Source organism: Xyrauchen texanus, chromosome 43 (assembly GCF_025860055.1).
Source record: "Xyrauchen texanus isolate HMW12.3.18 chromosome 43, RBS_HiC_50CHRs, whole genome shotgun sequence".
Taxonomy (NCBI): domain Eukaryota; kingdom Metazoa; phylum Chordata; class Actinopteri; order Cypriniformes; family Catostomidae; genus Xyrauchen; species Xyrauchen texanus.
Window position 1 is genome coordinate 5,984,828 of NC_068318.1, and position 6,072 is coordinate 5,990,899.

Genomic DNA, 6,072 nt, shown 5'->3' on the forward strand with positions numbered 1-6,072 from the left:
AGGAGGAAGAAATGAGGTGGTAAAGGAACACTTCAACCTGTAAAAACATTTGAGTGGTCAAATGAATGTGAGATAGCATTTGAAACCCTGAAGGAGAGGCTCACATCAGCTCCAATCTTGGGCTACCCGAATTACAATCCCCATTTGTTTTACAAACAGATGTATCCAGGGAAGGTGTGGGAGCTGTCCTTGCCCAAACTCAAGATGGTTTTTAACAGGTCATTGCCTATGCGAGACGAGGACTGAGTTCACCTGAAACCCGCTATCCAGTGAACAAATTAGAGTTTTTGTCTCTTAAGTGGGCAGTGACAGACAAATTTTATGACCACCTATAAGACCAAAAATTCTCTGGCTTAACTGATAACAACCCAATAAAATATGTGAGGAGCACTGTCAAATTGGATGCAATGGGCCAATGGTGGGTGTCACAGCTTGCCATTTTCAACTTTGACAGTATAGGAAGGGGAAGTACAACTCAAATGCAGATGTTCTATCAAGAATGTCTAGTCCGGAGGTCACACAAGCACTCCAGTCCTGCCCACAGTGACCTCCTCTCTCCAACAAGACCAGGCTAGTGAAACTAATTTGGCAACACAGAAAGCTGAGACCAGTGGTGAGTCAAGATGGAGAGTCTATGGTGGGGTGTGATGAGCCATTTGATTCTTTTGATGGAGCTGGGACCGATGCTCTACCTGCAATGACAAAGCGGGAGATCAGAAAAAGTCAAAAGGAGGACCCTGTCATTAGACCTGTCTTACACTACAAGACATTGAACAACAAACCCAGTTGAGGAGAAAGGTTAGAGAAAGAATACACTGCTTCTCTTAAAAGAGTGGAGGAGGTTAGTGGTAAAAGACAGAAATGTGTACCGGCAAGTGAAAGATGTTCAGATACAGTCTACTGATCAGCTTGTCTTGCCAGAGAAAATGCAAGTTCTGGCTAAAACTAATCTTCATGATGACTCTGATCATTTGCGATTCAAACGTACTTTTTGTGTTTTCTGGCCCAGAATGCATCATGAAATTAGGTCCTGGTGTGAACAGTGTGAAAGGTGCTGTCTGAGGAAAACCCCCACTTCAGGCATCAGGGCCCAACTGGTAAGTATCCAAACTAATGCGCCCTTGGAACTTGTCTGTATGGAATTTCTCATCTTGGAAAAATCTAAGGGAGGAATTGAAAATGTGCTGGTGGTCACTGACCATTTCTCAAGGTTTGTCCAGGCCTACTCCACGAAGGACCAAAAGGCTGTCACCGTGGCAAAGGTGCTGTTGAAGAATTTCTTCTGTCGCTTTGGTTTCCCAGCCAGACTCCATGCAGACCAGGGCTGCAATTTCGGGAGTGCAGTAGTGAAGGAGCTTTGCAAATTAACTGGGACTACTAGGACCCATACCAGTCCCTACCATCCACAGGGTAATGGGACAACAGAAAGATTTAACAGAACTCTAATGAATATGCTGGGCACTCTTGATTCTGATCAGAAATCCCAGTGGCATGAGTATGTTGATGCACTGACACATGTCTACTATTGTACTCGACACGATTCAACTGTTTTTTTGCCATTCTTCCTAATGTATGGAGGACATCCATGACTTCCTGCTGATCTCATCTTTGGCCTGTCCACTGGCAAATAGACAAGCGAATACATTGAATATGTCCAGAAACTTCGTGAGTGTCAATATGATGTCAAGGCATGCTAAAGATCTCCAGAAGAAGCACAATGAACATGAAGCAAAAAGCCCTATGTTTCAGTCTGGTGACAGGGTAATGGGGAAAGTGTGTCACGTTGAGGATTAACAGAAGCTGGCTGGTGGGAGAATTAATGAGAATTTGCTACAGGCACCATATGTCAAAGCCAGCTGTATAACAGGGGAGCTCGGCTATGAGAATTTACACAGTGAACCCTTTGAGGTCACACTGCGAGTCGGGAAGTCATTTATGAGGTTAAACGGATGGATAGGGCTGGAGCAAAGCCAGTTGACCACCTCAACCTGTTAAAAACATGGAGGGAGGTGGTCCCTGTGTCTTTGACAACGGTGGTCCGGAGAGGAAGGAGCTTGTGCTGGAGGTGAATGTTGCCTCTCTGCATATGCCTATATGGATGACATCATCATATACAGTAATGATTGGAAGCAGCACATGCAGCATCTAAGGGCGGTTCTGAGGTTGCTGCGGCAGGCAGGACACAAGGCAAACCCCAAGAAGTGTGCAATTGGACAAGTGGAGGTACGGTATCTGGGGTTCCACTTTGGTCAAGGGCAGGTGTGTCCCCAAATTGATAAAACCGCAGCGATTGCGGCCTGCCTGAGACCAAGACCAAAAAGGAGGTGAGACAGTTCAAATGGCATCCCACTGACTGACCTCACAAGAAAGGGAGCCCCAGACCCGGTCCAGTAGGCGGAGCCATGCCAACAGGCTTTTATGCAGGTGTAAGCTGTGCTTTGTGTTGTTACATGCTTCTGATTATTCTCTCACTGTTGTTTTACAGACCGATGCGTTGGACAGAGGGTTGAGAGCCACGTTATCCCAGCGGGTCGAGGGGGAGGAGCACCCAGTGCTGTATATCAGTCGGATGCTCTTGGTGAGAGAGGCGAGGTACAGCATCATTGAGAAGGAGCATCTGACCATCAATTGGCAGGTTACCTCTTGGGATGGGCTTTCACTCTCTGTTCAGACAAGACCATGGTTGAGCACCAGCTTGTGAATGGAGAGCGAGATCGGGAGATGAGAATGGTAAGGAACATCACCGAGCAGTTTACTGAGTTACTGTAGGAAATGCCTTTTGATGAGAGAGGTCAACAAAGAATGGCCAGACCGGTTCAAATTGACAAAGTCTACGGTAACTCAGATAACTGCCCTGTAAAATTGTGATGAGAAGAATATCATCTCAGAATGCTATTCTGAGATGTGGGTTGGCACTGTTTTGGTGGCACAAGGAGGACTTGCACAATATTAGGCAGGTGTTTTTAATGTTGTGGCTGACTGGTGTAAAAGAATGTATAATAAAAGTGTATATTTTAGGTCCGCTAACTGCTCATCTTTTAAGTTTTTTAACAATTAATTTATCTTTTGCCTTCATTAGTACATTTCCAAGAATTTTTTATTGATTCATATTTAAACAACAAAGAAAACCCAACACATATACAACAAATTAACATTTAACCCTAACTAATATCCCATCCTGACACCCAATGAACACCCCTGTGGTCACATATAATAATACACACACAAAACAACAAAAAATATAATAAACATACATAAACTAAACATCTCTCGATATCCCCTCCCTGAGAATCCCCCAAAATGCTAAATAATTGCCCCATTTCTTATAAAAAATGTTTCAAATGTTTCTCCATCTGACTTCCATCCCCTTAAAATAATTTGCCTGCCAATCATGAGACTGGTCAGAACTCAATTTTTACATGTTTATCCCCCAAATTTATGACTGCCCATCACCCAAAATACAGAGTCTGGGGCAAAGTGAAGTTTGAGTGCACAATATGTCACACATACAACTTTGAACTTTCAACCAATATTCTTGGATCTTAACACACCCCCAGAAACATGGTTTGTTTCACATCTTCTGATTGGCATTGCCAGCGTGTGGGTGTGACTTTAAGATCAAGCCTATACAATCAAGAGGGGGTCCAATAGAATCTATGTAAAATCTTGAATTGCATAAGGCGCACCCTTACATCTCTAGATGCAGACTTGAAATGTTTTTGAATCCTAGCCCACACTTCCTCCTCCAATACCAGTTTTAAATCTTTCTCAAATAATCTCTTGATAGAAGTTAAAACTCAGACCCCCTATCTGAATTAATAGGGTACTCTGATGATTCATACACTGATGATTCATGACCTTTTCCAAAAGAAAAAAACTCTGATCTGGGAATCCCAAAATGTTGAACCAAATGTTCAAAAGATCTCAACACTCCACTATCATATAGGTCACAGAGTGTACTGTAGTAACACAATCCACTCTGACCAGCAGAAAGGGGACTTATTAATACATAATTTAGGGTTCAGCCCACTGATCTATATATATAACTGGATAGCTCATGACGTCACAACAGTGAAGCTACTGCGCCGCCATCTTGGTATTCCCTAACATTCTGTACTCCTATGTGTCTCAATGGGAAATCGTCTGTTTTGGTGAGTAATTTGTACCCATCCAGTCACATTAAAACACATTTCTTATGTCTGCATACACTGTATCACAATGCAATCTTCCTAAATATGTAATTCATTATTTATTTTGACTTTAATTTCCCCCTGCTTATTCTAAATGTGAGCGTGTTATGTTACTCTTTATTGCAGCAGCATTACGTTCAGCGGCGCACGTGCGCACGTGTTTCAATAGAAACAAGTTTAAGAAACTGAGGTAAGATATCAGTAGACATTTTCAAACATATTTTTTGCAGGCTTTAAAGTTTTTATTCTGAATACATAATTATGTTTTGTAGTTTTTGTTTACGTTGAACGTGCATTGTGGTTATTTTCTTAGGATAAATGAATATTAGCTATGCAGTTAACGTTAACTTAGTGAGTTATACTGTTATTCTTTGTGGTTATTTTCCTAAGTCAGCTTTTTTGGTCAAGTTGAATATCTAATTGCAGATCAACACCGGTTACATATAATAAATATAATGTGGGTTTTCATTAATTCTCTGTGTGATTTGTACTTTTTGCAGTGCAGGCCTGAATACGGTCCAGCTCACGGGCATCATTTATAAAGTGATCAAACTTAGGTAAAGTTGCTTTTTATATTCGCTTCGCATATTTGCGGAGTTCCGCGTTCAATATCTCATGAGCTGAATTATTGTTACTACACAAATAACATTGTTTTAATATTTTAATCTCCTCAAAACGAGCTTTCCTTCGGGTTTGCACTTTGCAGATGGTCCCTTTTTAGCAGCCTGCGCATAGAGATCAATGTATTTTGTCCAGTGCGAAGGAAAGATCGTTTTGAGGAAATTTATGTTGTAGCTTCTGGTGTTTTATCTGTAGTTATATGTGATAGGTGTTGTGTGTAGCAACAACGTTTAGTTCACGAGTTATTGAACGCGGAAGTCCGCGAATGTGCGAATATGCGAATATAAAACCAACTTTACCTAAGTAGTGATCAATTGGAATAGACGAGGAGCAGGGCAGGACTGGTAATCTGGACTACCGGACATTTTTCCGGTGGACCGGGACCGACAAACTTTGGGGCCGATCAGGGTGGACTGGCCATCGGGAGAACCGAGCGGGTCGCTGTGTCGGCCGCGATAATCTAAAACGAGCCGCCGCGTTAGCGAACACTACCCCCCCAACAACTTTTTGACAGTTATGTCAAATCCCGGGCCGATTTCTCTTTCCAGTCCAGCCCTGAAAAGATGCACATGGATATTGTTGAAGTTAAACAAGGTAAATTTGCCGTTTGGATTTCAATAAACATCGCACGCTAGATAAAACTGGAATTGGTTTGCAACAGGAGGAAAAGCTGTATGAGGAGTCAGCCTGGCTTCACTGAAGAGCTGTTTTAACAGAGTAAAAAATATTATACTGTCTGTTTTTATTTGCAATGAAGATACTTTTGCAACATGCAGTATAAGTCTCATAAAATTACTGTGTTTCAGATAGTTATAACATTTAATATTAATAGAAAAGTTGACCCAAATATGTAAATTCTGTCATCATATACTCAACTTCATGTCCTTCCAAATCCATGTGACTCTTTTGCAGAACCCCCAAAAATGTATTTTGTATTCCATATAATGAAAGTAAATGGTGAGCAAAATAGCTTGTTTTGGTCACCAATGGCTTTCATTATATGGACAAAAACATTTTTTTAAATGTCATCTTTTGTGTTCCACAGAAAAAGTCATACAGGTTTGGAAGGACACGAGGTTGAGTAAATAGCTGTGCGTAAGGTCTTAAGTTGGGGTATAAAGTTCAAGGCTTCGTAACTACTAGTTAGTTTGCAACTAAGTTGGTGCTTAATTTGGTTGCTCCACCTGTTGTTTAAGTCAAATTTTTTTATGTACTTGGAAGCTTTTGTTATTGAACAAATAAATATGTATGATTTCCTTGA

General features: G+C 41.4%; 1 long non-coding RNA gene across 1 annotated transcript; it reads left to right on the forward strand.

Moving 5' to 3' along the window:
- Positions 1-4,021: 4,021 nt before the first annotated feature.
- On the forward strand, positions 4,022-5,696 carry LOC127636071 (uncharacterized). Its single transcript, XR_007969550.1, has 3 exons — positions 4,022-4,151; positions 4,317-4,380; positions 4,691-5,696. It is a non-coding gene; the product is annotated as an uncharacterized LOC127636071 (long non-coding RNA).
- Positions 5,697-6,072: the final 376 nt, after the last annotated feature.